Source organism: Mercenaria mercenaria, unplaced genomic scaffold, assembly GCF_021730395.1.
Source record: "Mercenaria mercenaria strain notata unplaced genomic scaffold, MADL_Memer_1 contig_4944, whole genome shotgun sequence".
Lineage (NCBI taxonomy): Eukaryota > Metazoa > Mollusca > Bivalvia > Venerida > Veneridae > Mercenaria > Mercenaria mercenaria.
The window spans coordinates 6,734-31,605 of NW_026463215.1; the positions used below are offsets into that span (position 1 = coordinate 6,734).

The window sequence follows — 24,872 nt, forward strand, 5'->3', positions numbered from 1 at the left end:
AGTAGTAGTAGTAGTAGTAGTAGTAGTAGTAGTAGAAGAAGAAGAAGTACATGTAGTAATAGCAATAGAAGTAGCGGCACCAGTTGTAGTAGTAGTACAATCAAAATGTTAACTATTGGCAATGGAGGGTATTAGAGTTGTAGATCTAGTAAAATTGTCCGTTAGGTTTGGTGGGGATCAATTTTTAGTAGATATTATCGTCGAAGGTCTTATTAGGAGCCGGTGTTTTACACGGAAAGAGTAACTTTTTTAAACAGAATAATGTCCGGGAATCGATATTGTATAAGAGTTCGAATGTAGTAATTTCGACAGTGAGTATTTTACATGGAAGGAGTCACTTTTTCTATAGAATAATAACCGGGGTCGTTACTCTATGAGATTCGAAGGGAGTCATCTTTAGGGAGTCAGTATTTTACTTGGAGGGGTCAGTTTTTCTATAGAATAATGACCGGGGGGTCGTTATTCTATAGAGTTTTCAAAGGGAGTTAGGTTTTTATAAGGGGAGTCAATATTTTACAGGAAAGGAGTCACATTTTCTATAGAATAATGACCGGGAGGTCGTTATTCTATGGGGGTCGAAATACTTCATTACACCGCCATACGTCACGTTCGACTGCTGTTCAAATAAGTAAATATATAAGGATGAAAAATTCTACAGTTTCTGCAAAGACAGTTAAACTGCTTCGAAAAAAAATGTTTTGAAGAACTCGGTCACTAGTAATGTAGAAAAGGGATTCAAATGTGCATATTCGTTACAGTGGAATTTAATTTGATTGCAAAATAATCCATGAAAACTTCTTCCAGTAAAATGTTATTCAGCATCTAACTGAAGAAAGTTGTGTAGTAAACAGTTTCAATATTTTCAGATTAAAGATAACAGATTATGTTATATATTCCAAACATGGCCTTTTTGCTAACATTAACAACATTATGTGCAAACCCACAAAAATGATTTGACATTTATTAAGAAATGATAGGGGTACAGTGCGTAAACTTTAATTGACAAAACACATGTTAATATTTCCTAGTTAGAGTAGGACTCCGTGTAGAGTAACAGGTTTGATTGTAGATGTCAGGCTTCTTGCTACATGTCTCAGTACATTGAGAAAATATTAAAAACTAATGTAAAGAAAATTTTACTAAATCACAGTCAAGATACCATGATCGTCTTTAGCAGCGATGCATTCTGCACGGTGGCCTGTTACCTAATATAATGAATGTCCCTGGCTTCCATATCCATACTGCTCTCTTCTCTGAAAGTACCAGAAAAATTGCCATCACAGCACAAAAGTTGAAAAAGAAATGATTGTAATATTGTACTTAAATATGAGTACTTGTGTACCTGAAAAAAGAAACATATTAATTTTCCTTAACGGTGGATAAGTTAGAGATACTAGATCTTAATTCTGGTTCAATTATTTATAACATGAATTGACATTTGTGAAATAGCATAACCTAGGCATTGTACCTAATTTAAAGAATATTTAAAAAATGAAATAAAAAAGTAAATATTGTCATATATGATGCCATTGCATGATACAACAAATTTTATTTTCAATGTTCTGTCATCAGTAATGGAATATTGTTCAGAAGATGATCAACAACAAATAGTCCTACCTGTGTAAAGGAAAGGTAACTGTGTAACTAAATATTGGTTACTGAAGACAGTACTAGTTATCTCCCTTATCAATTTGCATATAAAGTGTCAGAATTGACCCTAAATTGACCTATGGTCTGTTTCATGTAGCAATCAAAGAAAACACTGATGTTCTTAAATATTTATTTAATTCTGTTTATATGAAATATAATGATTTATATAATGTTTTATGAAAATAGTACAAGTATGTTAATGAAAGTGATAAGTATGTGGTATTGCACTTTGTTGACAGTAAAAAATATGAATTATATAAAAATGGACATTTTCATGAGAAAAAGAACATATAGCTACAATTCATTAAAAACATAAGATCATAAAAATCAAGCCAACCAATTTCTAGGAAAAGGCAACTTGATAGTAACAGAGAAAATCAAAAAGTACTGGAAAAGAGGTCAAATGTTGCCTTATAGTACTACTTCTTAATGTTTGAATAATGCCAGTTCAAATCAAAATACATTTTTGGAAACTTTTATGAAAGTTTTATGAAGGCTGCTAAAGACCAGTAGCCTGTAATGTGATATAAAATCTGAAATACAAAACGTTTGACTAGTACAGTGGTGACATCACTTTTAAAGTAACCATGCCACTATCAAAGTTGACAGGGAACTTAAGGAAATTAACCTGCAAAGTTTCGTGAAGACGTATCAATAATATATTGTCCAGACAAACAAATCAGGACAGGCACAGGCACACCATTTGGACAACTAAGTCTTCATTTCCGTAAACTCGCACAACAAAAAGTAATGACAATATAAAATACTGAAAACATACTCATGACATGTACAAGAGGGCCAACATTTCTGAGTCATAGAACTTTCTGATCTTATGATGCTTAATGAGGTAACATGTTACACAAAATATTGCTATGGTAAGAAAAGGGCAATAATTATGAAAAAAGTCAAATGCAGTTATGTAACTAGTGCATTTAATGTCAAATTATTACAGTTTGCAATTGTAAGAAGTTTAATACATTTTTTTCATTAACAAAGTGAAAGGTGTTTTAGGTATTTTTATGACAAAACATGTCTCCCACCTATGTATACCTTTATGCTATGGCGGCTATTTTGTGCAGCAAAATGGAAAGTGTCGGTGATATGCAAAAATATACTTGGTACTGATCACTCCTGTGAAGTTTCATCAAAATCTGTTAAGTAGTTTTGACCTGTGAAAGCCGACAAGATTTTTCTACTTTTAGCTCTGGCTGCAATTTAGTGCATCGAAACGAAACGTGCAATCGATATGCACAACACTATGCTTGGTACTGATCATTCCTGTGAAGTTTTTTCAAAATCTGGCCAGCAGCTTGTCCTCTTAAAGCCAGACAGGCTTAATGCGGATAGACGAGAAGGCATAAACAATACCTCTCCCCACCTTTAGATGAGACATAATTCCGAGATAAAACCTTACATACAACATTTTACAAAATCAGGATGCTAAAAAATGAATGTGCAATACCTTTACCTATCCTTCAGTGAAACGAAAAAGGACAAAACACAAGTAATATGGATGAGTTATGGGCCATGACATGTACGACAAACGAATGTTTTAAGACTGAAGAAAATGCATTGAATAGTTCAAAAATTTACATTAGTGTTTCAGTTCAATATAAACTTTGTCATATTAAAATGATATTGCAATTATAATGACCAATCAGTTTTTAGATTTATGAAGGAGAAAAACAATTTATGCCAACTTTAAACTTACAACTTTAAAAACGAAAATTATCAAACGTTTTACTGTGGTATTGCATGAAATTAAATTTTGTCACCATACAAATAATTAATGATTTTAATAATACTGATAACTATGATCTTAAGTTTGATTTGTGAACATACTGTGCTATAAACTGAGACAAAACAGTACTGATACACTACAAGACACAGTATTTTGAAAATTATAACAGTGTAATGTTTACATATTCTCAAAGTTTCTGAATCACATTTACATGCACAGTTGGACAGGACTTGTTGCTCTCCACATGTGTGTTCTACAATAACAGCAAATATGTAACAAAATTGATTCAGAAGTCTCCTCTATACTAAACTGTGCAAGCTGCAGACACTGACCTTGAACAATAGCTGAACGGTGACACTGAAGATTTCACAGGTATATATCTGAAGAAAGAAATGCATTATGTAGTAACTCTGTATTTGAGGTGTCTGCAGCTCTTTAATATTCAAAATATGTATATTTCTGAATAACAGGTAGAATAAAAGTGTTACTGGATTAATAAAACTTCAACATATCTTATGCATAAGACCCATTTTAGTAGAATATATCAAGAGGCCAATAGTGACCCTAAGTCACTCACTTGACCTTACTATTTGACCTAAAATATATGTATGACACACTTTGTATTTTGGAATATTATGATGGCAGGCTATATTTTATTCTATATCTTAAATACTTTGAAAATAACACACCTTATACTTGACATTTCATAATTTATATCTTACATTCACCTTTTTAAGCTTATAACAATAGAATTGTGTTTACCTTTTTAATTAATTTCAGGAGGAAAATGTAAGATATTTGGAAAGTTACATTCATAAGTCTGTAATTATTTGGTACTGTATAATTTCTTTTTGTAAGTGTAAAGTTTATATATCATACTTGACCCTTGGTCTCATGTGAAACAAACTTTACACAAGCCTCTTGAAGTGATATATGCCAAATCAATAACTGAATTACATTGTAACTCTTTGAATATTGTAAACAATTACCTGAAGGTATCAATATCTGTGTTTAATTAAGTCATACAGATCAACATTGGCATTCTCATCATATGAATCCACAGAACATTTTACACTGAAATAAAGAAACAACTTCCTACAAATTTTGTACTTCCATTACTGAAATTTACAGACTTTACTTTAAATTAGGACTCTAATCCATTGAAAACATCAAGTGACAGATATCAAGAAAACATTGCATTTAAGGTATTTAAACAAAATGGTTATTGCTGTAGTATGTTTAAAAGCTTTGAAACATGGTTAGTGGCCGACAATAGTAGTTCTTTTATCTCTGTATCATATGAAAGGCTAAGAGTTAAGAAGTCTGAATAGATATCTTTACCTAAGTCAAAATTTCTTGATTCAAAATGGTTGGCTGTACCATCCTTCATAAAACTTCATAAAATCATTTTAATTACATTTACAATGTGTATCTGTTAAATGTTTATGGGAATGTAATTTTAATAACTGGCATTATATTACCCTTGACATGTTAAACTTGTTAAAGAGTATCATTTGTACATCATTGTACCATCAGACCATCTTTCACTTCTGTCAACCTGACTAGACATGTTGGACACCTTGAAATATATAAATGATAAAATATGTTAAAAGACTCATCATGCAAAAACCATAACACCATCTTTATAAAATCACCTTAACACCTTGACCTTAAAAATATTATTATTTCAAATTATTATTGTCCATTAACGTATAATGTATCCCGTCCATAATCATTACATGACTCCTTATATAATTTACCAATTCATAGTTTGGAATGGCTTCCAGTCTTAATCCAGAAGATGGAAGAAAAACAAATTATGAAAGTTTATTTATGGTGTCATTTAAAAGAATGACCTGCCTGTTAATTGTCAACTGTTTGCTCTTTTTAATATTGATAGGCAATCCCATTTTATCAAATGCTGTCTAATATATATATCAACTGTCAATAGTTTACAAGTGTTAATTAGATGTCACTGACTTGTTTACTCTCAACATCATAAAGAGAGATAAAACTACATGTCAATTGTATGAGATACCCTTCCATCCTGTATAAATTGCCTTTAAAAAGAAATTACATAGAAGTATTATCCCACAGTTTTGACTGCCCCTGCTCTATCTAACTTTTCAAGCTTCTGCAGCCACTTTAATGTGTCATCTGTTCGCTTGTACTTCTGTCTGAAATGAGGTAATTATAATATTTCAATAACTTATAATAAATATATTATGTTATTCTCTTCCTACAATTTGCAACAGTTTATTTTGAAAATTCATTTTGTCTCAATTACATTCTGTTCTGACTACAGCTAAAATACATAGAACAGACTATAAGCTATTATAAGATCAAAGGTCACTCTAAAAGGAAAAATCGGTAAACTTAGGCCCAGTTAATCACAGATGCTTTAAATAAGCTGTCATTTCACACAATAATTTGCTATAAGGTTATGTATCTACAAACAAAAAACAAGAAAAAACAAATTAATAGAAAGAACATTTTTGGGCAATTTAAAAAACGACAATGAAAGTGAAAGTAGAAAGTCAATATTTTCTTATCGACTTTTCTTTCATAATTTCCATTTAAAGCGTAACAGTTTACTTTCATACTGTATTGAATAATCCATAAACATTATACTTACCGTTTAAATGCATGAAAAATCCTCATGGTACCCGTAAACTTATAATTTGTTGATAACCTCTCAGTTTTCGGTCGTTTTCACGTGAAAATACGAAACCGGTGTTGACATAAATGTTCTACTTCCGGCGGTATTCGATTGCGTAAATCGGCTCTAGTACTATGTCTACATAACCTATTTATAAGTTAGTTAGCCGGTTATGACGGTGTCAGGTATAAATATTTACACAAAGCAGGAAGTTTTAAACGGGTTTGATTTATCAAAACATATAGTTTCTGTTTTTGTTAGTGTGATATACCTGCATTTGCATAACATTCTACTATTCAATGGATGTTGAGAAGGTAATTTTTTTATTACTTAATAAACTTAATTAAATTGTTAACACATACTAGCTTAAACATGTTGTAAACTCGTTGTTTACAAGTTAGGCAAAATATCATAATTATTTTCATTAATACACATCAGTTCTCCTATCAACCATGTTATCTGTGGAGAAAAGTCACGATTTAGTTATTTTCAATAATATGCTACTAAATTATATATGAATAAATCTTCTTTGTCAGTATTATTGGTATTACTAGGTAACTAGGTGGTTGCTACACTTTACATTAGGGGAGTGTTTTGTACATGTAGCACTCGATAATATATGGAGTGAAAATGTACAATATTGCAATAAACAATGCTATTTGAAATAACAAATCAGTCATCTTACAAACAGAAATAACAAGAATATTTAAAAACGAAATTAAACAAATTCAGTTCTAATACGATCTTTAACAATTCTTACATATAGGAAATGGTGTAGTCGAAAGAAGTCCAAAGTAGATAGATCCTAATGTTTCCATTTTTGCGCACTTTCGTTTAGAACGCATACATTAATCACAATCACATTTTCTTTGCTAAAGACATTCGGCTTGAAAAAATACAGTTTATATGTTTATATTCCAATGTTGGCAAGTTCTGCTAATCGAAACCGAAATCAGGGGATTTATGTGAGGACAAGAGTATAAATGTGTCATTTTAGGGTTGCAGACCTCTAATTCAAATCCCTACTAGTAATTTCTTTCAATTTTCGTTAATTTATTATAGAACTTCCATAAAAAGTAGATGAATGGAAAGGTGGTGTTCTATAAAGATGCGTAAATAAGCTCTAAATTGGTCGATTTTATACAAAACAAAAAACGATTTGAATTAGTGACTGTTATTATCCTACACAGGTAAGATTCAGCATTGACGTCATGAAAATAAAACGTCTTAGCAATGTAACGTCATGCATAAGTGAGGTCAAATAACAAAATATATGCATTTTTTATTTGATTACATCTATTCTATTCACAAATTATATGCTTTCCAAATTGTGGTGTAAATTTTATTAGCCTTTGGATCAAATGCTTATGTATAGTTAAATAGTATTTGTTTGTTTGTTTTGGGTTTAACGCCGTTTTTCAACAGTATTTCAGTCATGTAACGGCGGGCAGTTATTAGTAACCTAACCAATGTTCCTGGATTCTGTACCAGTACTTACCTGTTCTCCGCAAGTAACTGCCAACTTCCCCACATTATCAGAGGTGGAGGACGAATGATTTCAGACACAATGTCCACGATCCGTAGACCAACGCTCTCCCTACTGAGCTAAGCGGCGGGCTAGTTCAATAGTAAGTGTGAACAATAACTGTGTTCCGATATCTTATCTGATTGAAATGCTGACAGCTTTTCAGATGAGAATAAATAAATCATTCGTGCTGCACACTGTCAGGATACTGGTTATATGACCCAGGGAAGTGCCTACGCCTTTAGTATCTTGAACAATGGTTTGAGTCCAATCGCTAAGGTGACTATGTCTTAGACTAGCTGACAAACGATGTAGAATGTCCTTTGTTAAAACGTAGAGCTGGTGAGACCAAATATCTCATATATAGAATTTTCCTCTGGCTATCTTGCCTAAATGATTCGTGTACCAATGATTCGTAAATGATTTCTATTATGAGCTAGACAATTTCAGGGATCACTAAATGTTTTAAACTATCAATCTTCAATTAAAAATGATATGCTCAAACTCCTATAGGCTGGAGACTCTATACTTGACTGGTCTTTTTGTTGAAGTTCCCGTCAGACAATGTCTTTGAATCAACAACATACGAGTCCTATCGCATAGATGCTCGGCCTCTGTCCTCTCAAACTCTATAAGATTGCCCTGACTCCTGGATGCTCAGCGTCTATATGCTATCATATGTAGCATTCAACTACCATATAGGTATTATCCCCGATGCCTTGGCTGTACTTCGCCAATAATGCTGAACCGTCTATAAGCTGGAACTCTCTTACTATCTGAGTCAGTAGATTACCAAACTCTGGGTCTCTGTCTCAGCTTCCCGATGCTCAGCCTATATATGCTATCGTCTATAGCATTCAATTACCTTTAAGGTAAAGCTCCTATGCGCTGGCCCTATAGCTTGAAACCTTATCGAAATTCTGCTACTCTTCTTTAGTCTAAGAACTTCCAAAGTCTTCTTTTTAATAATTTATCCGCCCTGACAGGGTGACTGCAATAGTCTCCTTCTCAAGGTACTGGGATAAATTATTAGTTGAATCCTCGATGTGTCTTCGTCAACCGCTGGATACCGAATGAATTCTCTATCATTCATCTACCTATTTATACCCCAGCAGACGTGCTATTTTTAGAACTTGTTTCTGATTGGTTCAAATTTATACATTGTGTCTTACAACGAGTACCTGCTCTATCAAATATCTGGTTCCCTTTAATTTTTGTATATGGCATAATGTGCGAAGCTGGGACCCAGTCATTCACATAATGAACCCAAATCAGCCACAAATGACCCAAATTCTATTAATTACAGCAATTCAACAATAATTATAGCAACGACAACATGAAAAGGGAGTCAATCACTAACTGTGCTTATGTGTTACGTTATCAATATATCAGATATACAAATTATTCTGACACACACTCGTGTTTTGATTATTATCACGCAATGGAACTCATGTCCATAATTTATTACATGTGTTGGGAGCGGTGCCTCCTATGCATGTGACTGTCAATCACATATTTTTTATAATATACAAGGGTAAGTACATGTACGTCACATCCATTTGCTGTATGAATATCTTTATAGGATCCATTCTGCTTGGTGAGTCATTAAATGTGTTTTCTAAAAATCTGTGAATTAGCCTAGTCTATCCTATTGTAAACTAGAGCATACAAGGAATGTTTCTTGCGTTCTTGAGCCCTGAACTACGCACGAGTTTATGTCGAGATTACCTCAGTACTCACTGTCGTATACGTGCAACGGCTGGGATTTTCCGTGAGCCGGAGAGGACACACCAAGATGGCGGACGAAAGTGACGCTAGAAGATAGGAGCTTGTTTTTGCATCCCGTTTTATTTAATTCATGCCTTTTGGTTTTTTTTTGTTCACACATTTAGTCGAGACTAATGCAGAAAACCTTCCTCCGCATGCCGTAATTGCTCATATCTCCAGTATTCCTATGTTTTCCCCAAAACGTCCTCCTGAACCTGACATTTTACAGGTCAGAAAAATCGAAGCGAAGGCGGCATGTTTTCAAGGTCACAGCTTCTCATGCAGTAGAACTGGATCCGTATATCATGTCATATATGCTGAAAATAAAGCACTCTTCATTTCTGACGCTGATTTTAGTTCGATGCAAGTGCCTAATCTAAGAAAACAATGTACTTTCGATTTCAACACATACCGACCGGGACACCACGCTCCGGGAAGGATTTTCCGGAAAATATTGCACAAAAATGAACACCGGTTGGGACTTCATCGCTGATTTGTACCCGACTGGGACACACTTTTTTAGAACTTAAAGAACTGCATAAATTCATTTAATAACACCCTTACGTTAAACGTTTAAGCATTTGTTCATCCATTGAAGTTGATTTATTCCACCTTACTTGAGCACGGTGATAATGGTCTGCCACTGGACTTTTAAAGAAGGAATTTTTTTGACAATTGTCAGCTTTATATTGGTCGGTTCTTCAAGCTGTCCGAACTCTTGTTCTTAACTGTTCATGTGATATAAACTCTTGCTATGATCTTTTCCTATTTGAGTTGTTTACGTTGGTACTAGTTGTCCATATGACCAACGCTCCTGAATAATTCACATGTAGTTATTTTCGGTTTTCAGGAGATTATGCAAGAAACAGAAAGTGTCCCAATCCTGATTCTTTTTCATGCAGGATGTATAGCGCTAATACTTGGGACATAAGTTTAAGGTCTCAACGGCAATGTTAATAGAGGAGCCGAACACCGAACCTATCACATGGAATTCAAGCGTAGAGCACTACTTCTAAACCACGGGTCCGTTCCTGTTGGTATCATGTAGAGGAAATTGACTGTACAGGGGTCAAGGACATGTTTCTGATAGTTTTATACCTGCTCCCGTCCTACCTTTTAACCTTATTGTACTGAATAATCATGAAATACTGACATTGAACAGTTACACCTTATATACAGAAGCTAATACATAGACTCTATTTCAATGAGATTTCGTTCAATTAACCAGGCTATATACATTATTGTTGTAAAATATCACACTTTACAGCATAAATGATGGGACTCTGAGCAGGAAAAAACAAAATCACAAATAAGCGCTGTTTTCTTGCATGCAAAAGCGTGACACGTGGCAATAAACTTTTACCTACTGTGTTCATGGGTTGCATAAATACAAAAGCCGTGGAGGTAGAACGGTATACATTAATGTAGTCGGTGTTAAAACACAAAACACGTGAATAATGTTTTTATTTCGTTAGTACCTCCATGAATGTATAGTCTAGTATTGTCACATGAATAAAATTGACACACATCCATAAATAGTTGGAAAGCTAAGTTTTCCAATTGAAATTTACCTTCTTTTATCATACAATTTAAGTCAATCCATGTTTTTAAATAGCCATGTTTCTTCAAAAAACGGAAACGACAATTGGTACTAATTCTCTGAGGTCATTAATTTCTTCAAAATTTTCAAATTCTTCTTCATTACTGTTACATGTAGGTTCGAAACTTAATTTTGCAGGTGTTGATGTTTTAATTCTTTTAGATACAGGACTAAATAATTCACTAGGATTTTCATCAGTTGATAGATTTTGGAATGACATCTCAAGATTTTCATCATGTTCTTCTTGTTTTTTGCGAGTAACAATAAGTTCAAATGATTGTTCGTCCACATAAAATTTCTCAAGTTTATCAAGTTCTTCATTTGGAATTACACAAAAGTTCTTTGTCTGTAAATATATTTTACCATTTTCTTCATTAAATATTCGTGTACATATTTTTAAAACGTCTGAGGGATGATTTTCAACTGAATGGTCAACTGTCTCTTGAAGTGATGATTCTGTAAATTGGCAGTAGTAACAGCGGTAGTACTTCTGATCACTTTAAAACAACAACAACATATAATAATTGCAAAGATGTTGGTGATAATTATAGTAAGACAATTCTTACAAACGTGTCGAGCATACCTATTGTATGTTATATATAAATTGGAAGTCATAACTCTCGACATAACCGTCTAATTTGACCAATGATATAAGATGTTAGGCATCCTGTGGCCATATACACTGATTTCAAGATATACAAAGACTGCTTTAAAATGTTGATGTCAGTAGGACAGCACGCTCGACTTTTCTCAGTGCATGTCGACAACACAAAATTTCGACAGTAAAATCATAACAGAGTATGGGGATTGCTTTCCTTGGTAAAGGTGTTGCAAGTTAAGAATTATATTAGGTTTCAACTTAATACCATTGGCAGTATTCATGATTTTCAACTTTAAAAACTTGAACCAAAACTTCTTAGTTAAAAAAAGGAACACATTTCTGTCAGATATCAATACAAAGTTATGGGGATTGCTTTCCCAGATGGAGATGTTGATAGTAAAGAATTCAAAGTATTTTTAGTTTCAATCCTGTCAATACATTTAAAAGTATTAAAGATATTGGACTTTACAAGAAAAAACACAAACAAACAAAAGCAGTTTTGAGGATTGCTTTCCCAGCTGGATATGTTGATAGTAAAGAAGTATTTGAAGTTTTAATTCAATACCTTTGTAAGTACACAAGATATTGAACTTCAAAATCGCCGACGAGAAAAGTGACAATATAAGTTTGAGCTCCTTTATTTGAGAAGTCGAGCTTAAATCACAAACTTCCAAATTCCTTCTTACTTAAAATTATATTTTTATCTTTCTTAATATCAATTTGAGAGTTTTCAAACAAGGTATGATGATGGGATGAAAATATAAACAAAATTTTTGGGTTCTAGCAATTGTATGTGAAAATAAGTTGTTTTTGTCTAGAAACATGACCGCTAGATACAGAGACACCACATGAAAACTATTTACTATAGACTGCCGGACCGACGACGGACAACGAACCATTCTGTTTTTGTAATAAACATGGTATCAAAGTTTGATTCAGACTGCTTTAGAAATTCTGCTTCTAGAACGTGAAATCTCAATAATGGACATACGGACGAACGACGGACAGCACACCATTATCACGCTGTGCTCAAGTAAGGTGGAATAAATCAACTTCAATGGACGAACAAATGCTTAAACGTTTAAAGTAAGGGTGTTATTAAACGAATTTATGCAGTTCTTTAAGTTCCAAAAAGTGTGTCCCAGTCGGGTACAAATCAGCGATGAAGTCCCAACCGGTGCTCATTTTTGTGCAATATTTTCCGGAAAATCCTTCCCGGAGCGTGGTGTCCCGGCCGGTATGTGTTGAAATCGAAAGTACATTGTTTTCTTAGATTAGGCACTTGCATCGAACTAAAATCAGCGTCAGAAATGAAGAGTGCTTTATTTTCAGCATATATGACATGATATACGGATCCAGTTGCTACTGAATGAGAAACTGTGATCTTGAAAATATGCCGCCTTCGCTTCGATTTTTCTGACCTGTAAAATGTCAGGTTCAGGAGGACGTTTTGGGGAAAACATAGGAATACTGGAGATATGAGCAATTATGGCATGCGGAGGAAGGTTTTCTGCATTAGTTTCGACTAAATGTGTGAACCAAAAGGCATGAATTAAATAAAACGGGACGCAAAAACAAGCTCCTACCTTCTAGTGTCACTTTCGTCCGCCATCTTGGTGTGTCCTCTCCGGCTCACGGAAAATCCCAGCCGTTGCACGTATACGACAGTTGTACTGTGAGATTTCATGCATAGATACAGATTACACCCAACACAAAAATGTTGACGGAATACCAATTTCGCACTTTTTTTTGTTGTATATATTCAACGTCTGTTAAGGTAGTTCTGCACGTTTGATAAACCGGAAGTGATGGCGTAACGTCATTTATCCGGAAAACGTAGAATAATGCCTGGATTCGGCGTACGGAAACGAAAATCAGTTTATGAGTTAAGGGCAACCCGTGAGTAAGTGTATTGAAATGGCACTGTTACTATCTTTCTAAAATTAAAATATGATATTAAAACATCTTAAACGTTATATATTTCAAAATAATGTCTTAAAATTAGCTTGAAATAGGCGGTTCACTTTAATCATAGCCAGATATCTCAAAAATAAGCACACGGACCTATATATTTTATTTCACCATATTATAGGCCATATGTTGTTTTACGACTGTGAGAAGTTTCATTAAAATCTACATTGTAGAAAAATTTCTATTTGCGAAAATGTTATGAAAATTGCGTTTTTCCCATAGACCCCCATTATGAAAATTGTGTGAGGTCGAAATTTTTCAAATCAGTCTAGCACAAAATCAAGCACACGACCCTATCTTTTTTATTTGCTGAATTATCTTTATATATTCGGAAGCTTTGAAAAATCAGAGTTTAATTAAATTCTACATTGTAGAAAAAATTTCGTTCCAAACGTGCAGAACTACCTTAAGCACACATAAGAGAGGAATGTCATTTTAGACTAATTTTCGTGTGTATTTGATCTTTGTTTCGAAGCCAGTTATACTATACAGATCAGCTCACGCGGAAAACCCACTTTCCTTTTTTCCTCGAAGGAAAAGTCTTGCATAGCCAGGAATTCCTCCGAGTACTGCCTTATTCTGACTCGGAGTACCGATTGTTATAGTTTTATTACTTTAGCGGAATTTCGTCGAGTCACTCCGAGAAATTCCTTGGCGGAACTCCGAGTCGAATTATACAGGTAACACTATAATGATTTCCGATATTTTATGGCCGCTCCGCGCGACTCCAAGTCTGTAATAAACAACTAATCGGTCATTTCGAGTGACGCGAGAAAATTTCACGAAACTCCGAGGCAGTATTCCCTTACCTTGAGGGAATTAGCTTGTTCTTTTTACCGTTTAAAGTTTGTGAATTTTGTTATTGAAACAGTTTCTGACCATTCGAATTAGATTAAGCAGCATATTTTTGTAAAATGGATTAGATTATAAGTCATATAATATCAAATACATTTTCAAATGACCGCCGTTAAAAAAAGTGTTAAATATTGATATTGAAATAATTTCTGACTTTGCGACTTAAATTTAGAAATAAAATTATGGAAAATGCACTAAATTAGGCATGATTCATAACTAGCTAAACTTTAAAATAACACCCGCTAAAAAGTTAAATTTTAAGTATGATATTGAAATACTTTCTGACTATGCTCTTTAAATAAGACAAAAAGTATGTACAATGGACTATATTTAAGAATTATATAAAACTAAACAAACTTTCAAGCTGCCGTTTCCACTCAAAATTTAAAGTATTAAAATGTTATAAGTGAACAGAAAAAAATAATAATGTAAAATAGAAAGATACTGTTATAATTATTCATCAATTACTTTTTTTTTTCGCGTATCACTACGTAAAATATAATTTTCTTGCTCCATGTAATCTGAAATCTGTCATCAAAGGTATTCAAAGACCCAATTAAATTTGTATAGGTAATTATTTTTTCGTCTCGGAGTCACTCGTAGAAATTTCGTCAAGTAACTCGGGAACAAAAGAAACCAATACAGATGTGTATTCCGCTAATTGGGTTTTATCTCGAGTCACTCCGAGGATTTTCTTCGAGTGACTTCGCATAAAGACTTTGAGTCAGACAGCGAAATTCCTTAACGGAAACTAACTGACTCGAAGAATCTTCGAGTTGGAGCCTTGGTCCTCGTTTTGGCCATCCTCCGAGGATCGAGTAGAATGCGTTTTCCGCGGGAGCTATTCTGTATATTTTACAAAACACGTTTAAATGATCGTGTTTAAACCGCATTTAGGGATGATCACGATTTACGCCAATATTTTCAGTTAGAATATAGCTCCATTTATTTGCTTTATGATCCACATAGTCGATTTCATTCAACTACTTTCCTTTTCATTTTAGACAATACTGCACCTTTTTATAAAGACTTTTCCCGTAATGGTATATCTTTTCATTTGATATATGTAAATATGTCAGAGAAATGAAAACAGTATTGAATATTGCGTCAGAAGATTGTTAATTTAAAATTGATTTGATCACATTCAACATAAGCGAAATCTTCGAACTCATTTGTTTCTCAACGGCGGACAAATGACGATTTATCTATCAAGAAAGTGCATCATTACAATATCATCGGTCTCGACTAGTGTTGGTAACCATATAACATTACTAAAAATAAGCTATGTATAGATCATGAAAAAAAAACCACACACAATTTATTATCAAAATCGAAAAGACATCAATGTATTTTACACAGTAAAATTGATTTTAGAAACCTTGTTTCTCTAATAATCCATTTCAAAACTAGTTCGTGTGTTTTTTATGTTATCTATAATTAGTTTTTAAATGTTCTTCCGTACCGCTTGTTCAATTCATCATTTGTCTGGCTCGCCATATACATTTGTACAGTATATAAATATACGATCGATATTACAGCCCAACACAGCCGTGTTTTGTTATATGATACCCCCGTTATATTTGAGAAAAGGGGTTTTAGAAATAAGATACTCATGTATCTTAATTTTACAATACAAAAGTGCAAAGTGATGCCTCTGAGTGATGATTGATCGAAAGTCTTTTTACCAGAGCTCGAAGCATTTATGACATCCATACAGCATGACACATGTACCTACAGTTTACCTATTATTAACCAGACTAGCTTAATATACAATTTTTAGCTCACCAGACACGAAGTGCTCAAGTTGAGCTATTGTGACCGGTCATTGTCCGGCGGCGTCCGTCGTCCGTCAGCATTTGCCTTGTTAGCACTCTACAGGCCACATTTGTTACCCAATTTTTATAAAAATTTGTCTGAATGTTTGTCTTGATGATCTCTAGGTCAAATTTGAATGTAGGTCCTTTGCGGTTAAATACTAGGTTAGTAGGCCATATCAAATGAAAATATTGTTACCGCTCTAGAGTCCAAAGTTTAAGTTTGAAACACATGATAATTAGTCAGAATCTTTGTCTTGATGACTTCTAGGTCAAGTTAGAATCTGGGTCTTGTGGTGTCAAAAACAAGGTCACCCGATCAAATCAAAGGGGAAGTTTGTTAACATTCCACAGTTGTAACCCAATCCCTATGAAACTTAATCAGAATGTTTGATTTGATGATATCTAGGTCAAGTTTAAAACTGGGTCATGTCGGGTCATGTTGGGTCAAAAAGGTCAGAATGTTTGTATAGATGATCTCTAGGTCAAACTGGATCATGGTCAGAAACTAGGTCAGTAGGCCGGATCAAAGGAAAATCTTGGTGCCTATAGAGTCCACATTTTAAGTTTGAAACTCATGAGGATTAGTCAGAATGTTTGTCTTGATGATCTCTAGATCAAGTTTAAATCTGGGTTATGCGGGGTCACAAATTAGGTCACATAATAGTGTTCAAATCAAAGGAAATGCGTTTTAACACTCTAGAGGCCAGAGTTGTAACCCAGTCGTTATAAAACTTGGTCAGAACGTTTGTATAGATAATCTCTAGGTCAAGGTTGCAACTAGGCTATGTGGGGTCAAAAACTAGGTCAGTAGGCTAGATCAAAGGAACATCTTATTAACACTCTAGAGTTCACATTTTGAGTTTGAAACTCATGATAATTGGTATGTATGTTTATCTTGATGACCTCTAGGTCAAGTTTGAATCTGGGTTGTGTAGGGTCAAAAACCAGGTCACCCAGTCAAATCAAAGGAACAATTTGTTAACACTCTAGAGTTATTGCGACCCAATCTTTATCAAATTTCGTCAGAATGTTTGATTTGATGATATCTAGGTCAAGTTTGAAACTGGATCATGTGGGGTCAAAATTAGATCAGAAGGTCAGATCAACTCTGATGAGTGATATAGGACAATAATTGCCCTCTTGTTATGGATACTAGTACAACATTAGCATCAGTTTACTAAACTAGTACCGCCTCGGTAGCCTAGCGGTAGAGCGCCCGATTCGAGTGCGGAAGGTTGTGGTTTCGATGGATCCCTGCCCGCGTCATACCAAAGACGTAAAAATTGTACTAGTAGCTTCATCGATTGACGCTTAGCATTAAGAGGATAGTGCTACGACTGGTCAGCCCGGTGTCAGTATAACGTGAATAGATGGGATATCATGTCACGTGTCTACGTCGTGATATTCAAGTGAGGCAGTACTATAAAGTTGTGCATTGTGCTCACTGCTACAAGTAGACACCGTCGTTTATGACTGACAAATTGTTGAAAAAGACGTTAAACACACTAACATAGAACCTTTCAGCCCTTTAAGTAGATTTGAGTACTACAGCATTAAGTTAACCTGTTTAGCAGTCGAATGTCTTAACTGTTGAAATTTGTTGCGCTTATAAGCTTTTCCAGCATATAAACAAGTTGTTTTAGACTACGAAAACTGGAATAATCTCAATTTTTTAAGCCAGATTTACTGTCAAGTACAAGATAATCCGTGTCCAGATTCATAACTATAACCGTACGTATTCATATATAGGTCATTACTGTATTTACAGCCGACGTAAAGATAAGAAATGAAAGCTTTGTGACTTGATAATACTTATATGACATTTTTTTTCTGTTTTTCTGTTTTCAGTTAGTTTCCAGAAGTAGTAGAACTGAATGTTGGTGGCAAGTTACTTACAACGCTGCTTAGTACATTGAGAAAAGAAGAAACTAGTATGTTGGCCGCCATGTTTAGCGGGACGTCATCAGATTTCAAGGGACAGACATGGGCGATATTTCATCGACTATGACGGCAATGTCTTTGAAAATATTTTGAATTATCTACGGCATGGCTCAATTCCACCAAAAGAAAAGGCGTTAGAAATCTTCGATTGTGCAACATATTTTGGTATAGAATCTCTGGGCGAACATCTAAAGGTCTATCAGCATGTAGTCTACCGGAAAAGGATCACTGATTTAAAAGAAAACCTAGACAGAGAACAGTTCAGAAAGCTTAAACAACATGCTATAACATTTTTGAGCAAAAACTTTAACCCTTTAGAAGACAAATATTTTGCATTTGCGTCTAAAGAACATTGTCCATACTATACAGAAAGTGATGGGGAGAGGTATTTCCATAATAACCGTCTTGTACGTACTGACATAGGTATAACCATCAAAAATGTAGCAAGGTATAAAGACAAAGTACAAGAAGAATTCATGAGGTGTCTGACACATGACCTGTGCGAACTAGGTTTCGGAACGTTCTGTTATTATAACATTTTCTTTGATCTTAATTGTCAGTCGTGCGGATATAGCACTTGTTATGCAATAGTTCTACGAAATGAACAATGGAAAGACCGTCCTGCAAATTGGGAAATGCCATGAACAGTTCATATCGGGTATTCGGTGGTTTCTAGCATTTAATGTGCTTTTAAATCGGGTATACTATGAAAAGGTGTGGACATAGGGCTTATACTTGTAACGCTTACTCACAATTTGTTATATGTGTGTGAAAAAATCATAGTGGATTATTTAGGACAATTCGATGTAGGACATTTCGCCATAAATAATATCATGTCGATTAGTCATACTGTTTTTTTCATTAAATGCGAGGGAATATCAGTAATGTCTGATCACATTTATTTAATATCTTTTTTATTTCCAAGGAAAGCGCATATAAAAAAAGTAACATGGTGATCTAACAGCGCGTGAGGGTGTTAAAACACTTTTTCTCTTCTGTTAAATCACCTCTGTAAACGACAAACTAGATTACCTAAAATGCATAGCCTAATGTGACTCGTGTCACATATTATTTTGCGCCATACTGGTGATGGAAATTCCATATTTAATATACAACATGTATTTCATATAAAAGACATTTCAAACTCAAAAATATATAACAGAACAGTGTTACACTTAACTGACACACTCTAAATGGTATATTATGAGCGCAGAATTATTCATTAGACGTCTACGTGCTTCTAGATTATTCCACGGGTCGTGTTACTCCTCGCCGTGCTTTAATATCATTAATCATGGGCAAATTGTCGTCATGTCAATCTAGTCTTCTGCGCCACAAATAAGCCTATAAATAGTGACTGTATCCACTTTATTACTGTAAGCAATTCTGTTTAATACAAAGGTGTTCTGCCAATGTGACAGCTAATGTGACCGATCATGTGTCGGTTTTACGCTAAATCGAACAAAAAAAACTTTATCAAATAATGCAAAGAGTATAATGCTTTGTTTGTTTGTTTTTACAAAGCTTTCTGAGTCTGATAAAATTGACCATTCGATGATAAGTTCACACCAAGATATGTAAATGTTTTTAACAACTTGCAATCTTTCATTATCATAATATACATCAAAAGTTTCGTTACTGTTGCCATTTTTGCATAGCATTACAACAGTCTTATTGGTATTCACTCTAATACCCACTGGTTACAATAGTTATACAGTTTATTCAACAACATTTGTAAACCCTGATCAGTATATGAAAATAAAACAGTATCGTCAGCGAATAATAGTAAAATTATCTGCAGTTCTTCTATAGAAACAGTCTTCCAGTTGCGAATAAATATCATTTATAAAAAACAAAAATAATAGAGGAGATAAAGGTTCTCCTTGTTTTACACCCATATATGTATCGAAATAATCAGATAAACAACCCTTGACCCTTACACTAGCTTTGACATTTTCATACATAGCTTTTAATATATTTACCATTTTTGTTGATGACGTTAATTTGAACCACATACCATTTCTATAAAAAACATCAGAAGCTTTTTGAAAATCAACAAATGCTAAAATTATTTTTTTCTTTTCATAGCTCAATATTTTGCTAATAATACTATTTAAAACAAAAACACAATCAATCGTGCTTTTTCCTCTAAGGAAACCAAATTGTACATGATCTAATATATTTTCTTTTTCAGTTTTTTAATCGCAGAACAAAATTTTTGAGGGCAGGTTTTTGCTAAATGGTGAAGATTATTTTTCTGTATATCTTTTTAATTGTGTAATAGCTCTTGTTTTGTCTGTTTACTGTTTACTCCATTTGTAAATTATTTTTATCATTTATTATAATAAGTGAATGAAAAAAAATTTAATTTGACCTCAAAATGAACAAAGCATGACCGGGATTTCATTATTTGAAGAAAAAAAAACATTGCAAGTGACGGGTTTTTATTTAATAAATATTTGAACTGTTTTTCCTTTGTTATAAAATAAATTTTCGATTTTAATATTGTAAAGAAAGTAAATTATTTATCTATTAAAGAGGTTATTTGCTACAAAAATAATTCAGCAGTGTGTAAATGGTTCCATAAATAATGTTAAATGACTTAGCCATTATCTAAAATTACAAACTCATAAAGTTATTCAATAGTGGTCCGATTTTGAATACCCTTTTAGCGTTTAGGCTTAACGACTACATTGATGTAATAGCAAGTAATTTTAGGCATTCCTTTCTATTTAGAAAACATACATGTAGAAAATCCTATGCATATACACATATATTTTCGAAATATGAAAGTAATTCATCGAGTTTAATTTCAGACAGGCTCTATCCATCCCACAAACACATAGTGTCAAAACATCGCCAAATTTAGATATTACTCAATTCATATTAATTTTAATGATTTTGATTTTGTTTCTTTCTTAATATTTATCATTTATAGACAACAAAATAAATGTTAAGAGATACCTTATATCGTTTCTATTTAATAATATTTATAACACACAGTCCCGTTATTGTTTCTGTTGACAGTCGTCGTCAAAACGAAATTAATAACTAACAGAAATACTAACACAATTAAAACATAATGAAAATTTAAGATAGATGTTAAGGCTATACGCAGCCCATTCAATTAAAACATGTAGATTTTCAAAGTATTCAATTTGAAATAAGCCACTACCAGATGTTGCAATTCTCAGCTCTTATGCAATTATTTATTTTTAAATATCAAAGACATGTCTATCAATTTGTGCTATCAACACAACAAAATGATGTTTAAACGGTTACAACAGAAAAAAATCTGTGGATTGAATCCCCGATTGAATCATGTAAAATAACTAAACTGAAGCCTTAAACACTTGTGATATACATGTGTAAATTTCTAATAATATTATATTCTAACATGACTCAATTTGATTGCCAGTTAAACAAAAAAGAAAATCAAGCTCTGTATATTCTGCGATAAACAACGGTTGACGCGCGGACCGGTAAGAGAGCATTATGACGTCAATTATGACGTCAAATTGCCGCATGACGTCTGATACATTACTCCTAGGGTAAATGAAGTCAAGCATAATATTTATTAAAACATGTCAATGAACATGTCAGAATGAATACAATCAAAGCCTTCCTGTGATTTATCGTCTAATTTACCACGGTTCGTCGTTTAGATGCTTCAGTATTTAACCACTTCGGCTAACGCCCTCGTGGTTCAATTCCTACGCATCTGAACCTCTGAACCGTGGTTAATTAGACGATAAACCACTCGAAGGCCTTGATTATTTGTTTAATATATACTATAAAGACAATTGAGGATGACTTCTTCACTTATGGTTCTTAATCAAAACGTCGGAACTAGCTCGAAACGCTCGCCAGTAGATAAACTATCCAATGGACAGTTATGCTTCTTATATGTTCATCATAATCAAGAATAAATATTAAGTAACAGACATTGTTCAATCTTTATAAGATCCAACTTTCAATATATTGTACTTCTGAGTGTGTAAGAAGTTTGGCCAATATATAAGTGTGTCTTTTTTATCAAGGCGGTGTACTTGTAATTATAATGGCAATCGCCAACGTCCTTATGGTTATGTTTACTTGTACTGTTTAGCATTTCGGCGTTCTTCGGGTAATATTATAGCTAATACGATCACCTGGCTTTCCGTTCATACCGGATCATTCTGAAGTAATGTATGGAGAATAGGTAATGGAATGGAAATATCAATATATCAATATATAGTCATTACGGGTCCACTAGCTTAGAATTATGCTTTCACAGCGTATAAAAAGAACTTAAACATTGTGTAAGAACATACCGATTTCTTTTTACAGCAGGCAAGGTAAAAATTGACCTGGATATATATGAGGAGAGATTGGTAAGCGAAATTAATGGCAAAGTGTTCATGTACAGGGATGAAATGTCATCGGAATACGTACCTTCTCGCACATCTGAATAGGAATGTTACGAGTATTAACAGGAGATGGCCATTATTTATTACGACAGCTAAATATTGGACCAGTCATTGCGTTGCCTTTTCTACACAATAAACCACGCTAGACTGATCACTATCGCCTACGCAAGACTAGTCACAAGTAATCAAAATGTAAAGAATCCTAATCTATTTTTTTTTCTTATCCTCGTGCCCTTTCTTGACAGCATTGTGTTTTGTTTTACTCCTCTGTGTTTAACTATGTATTTGTATCAATCTATCGAAACAAACATGCTCCTGTCGCACTCTAAAATGGCTGCGTCTTAATTTTACTCCAGAAATGTGACACTGAAAAGAAATGATAAAGAGTTGATTTGTAGTTAATGAAGAGTAACGTTCTTATAGAAAACCTTACACCCTTTTTCTTTTACCTTTTTATTGTGGATATATATTTCTTTATTGCAACATAAGTCCCTGAAAATCAGGTATTCTAGAAAACATTAAAATAATATTATCAAATAAGCGGAATGTATAATATATAATATCGAAAATCTGATTTAGTTGTGTTAAACCTCTAGTTATTGTCCATATGACAATATTATTAAACGTCATTATTTACCACAGTGACTTAATTAGAAGTTTTGGAAAATATGTAGGTCATAAATCATACAACTGTACTTCAAGATATAACTTTCACTTCCTTTTATATCTATTCAGCATTTCAGGCGTAGTATGACTCAGGCAATTATTTTTAAACTACATACTTTATTATGTATCCAGTCCCTTGCTTATCCACCTTTTGTTAGAAAAATAAGCCATTGATTTTTCGTCGGTTTAATTTTAATCATGGTTAAAGTCTGTCGACTTGCAAACCAGAATCTTGATTCGATATTGCCTGATTTTTAACATACATGGAGATCATTTGAGTTGTCTTTTTTCCAACATCATGTGAAAAGTGAAAATATTTACAAATGATTCAATCGTCTGTCTTCTACACAAACTATCTAAAATATAAGTTATTCAAAATCAGTAATCTTCACTAAGCATCTGATAAATTGTTAATTCACTCCAGGTTACAACAGTTACATTGATTAATATCATTCAAAAGGTTGAACTAAGCAATTTTCAATTAGATCGAGTAATGCCAACAATTTAAACTACCCCGTAAGTGCTACCGCACAAAAACTACGTAGTTCAAAGCTTACTCACTCTGTCTAACTTCTAAGAAAATAATTCTGAGCTTCGTGATGGAAAGGAGGAACAATAATACAAATTTGCGGAATAGGAAAATTATAGATAATGTTAATTGTTATCAGACTGGTTAATAACAAAAGTAAAACAAAAAGGTTTGTCGGAAAAATTTACTATGCGAAATTGAATATGTTGAACAGACCAATAAAACACAGACAATGTCATAGAACATGAAACATTTCAAGACAATATGTTGTGTCACAGAACAGATGACGTTTCACATAAATTATTCTAGTAACTGCAGAAGTTTCAAAAACAGTCTTTTCTGTGTACTATACCAAATCTATCCACATTGGCGGCTCTCAGTGTGCTATAATTAAGTCAGTCTAAGAGTAACACAAAGTACACAATAAAATTCGTTTAAGTGGAGTGTAACGTTTGCTAGTCGGTAATGTTTGTCAGCACTTTTAAGGTGTAAACTTTATTCCACTAAATGCAGGATCATGACAAACAGTGATATCAAAAAGTTTTGAATTTTGTTCATGTATATCTAAACGGCGAGTGTCTGGCATTAGAATATACTAAGTTTATTAAGTAAGAGTGACTTGGCATATGTCCCCAACAGATGGAATTAATTTTATTCCTAGTTCGGTTTCTGGTTTTATTTATCTATTTTCATCAGCTTGAAACGAAACAACTATTAAATGTATTTAACAAAATAACAAAATTTAACTATTTGTATACGCACAAAACAGCATCAAATGTAATTGACAAGATACCAAAATTTATCTTTTCCATCAACATGAAACATCACCGAATGCAATTTGTGATTGCTCAAAGACTAGCTAACCCTATGCTTTTTTGAATGATACCTTTAGTTTCCGCTAGTGCAGTATCATGTTAAATATACATATCTAAAACTATGTTCATACTTCTGGGCTGTCTCTGGTCTGTCTGTATCACATAGACCTTATTTGTTTTCATAACACTAAATTTCATAATTTACAAGAAGATTACAACAAACATTTACTTTCTTGAGTATCCATTCTTTAACGTAGGCCTGTTTTGTGCCTTTCCCATTGCTAGATATTCCCGTCTAGCTAATTCTATGTTTTTTTCCAACGACA

General features: G+C 33.5%; 1 long non-coding RNA gene across 1 annotated transcript; it reads right to left on the reverse strand.

The window, feature by feature from the left end:
• Window positions 1-1,766: 1,766 nt before the first annotated feature.
• Window positions 1,767-6,172, reverse strand: LOC123532074 (uncharacterized). Its single transcript, XR_008369576.1, has 5 exons — window positions 6,027-6,172; window positions 5,469-5,568; window positions 4,873-4,970; window positions 4,381-4,465; window positions 1,767-3,771 (listed from the first exon to the last, which is right to left on the reverse strand). It is a non-coding gene; the product is annotated as an uncharacterized LOC123532074 (long non-coding RNA).
• Window positions 6,173-24,872: the final 18,700 nt, after the last annotated feature.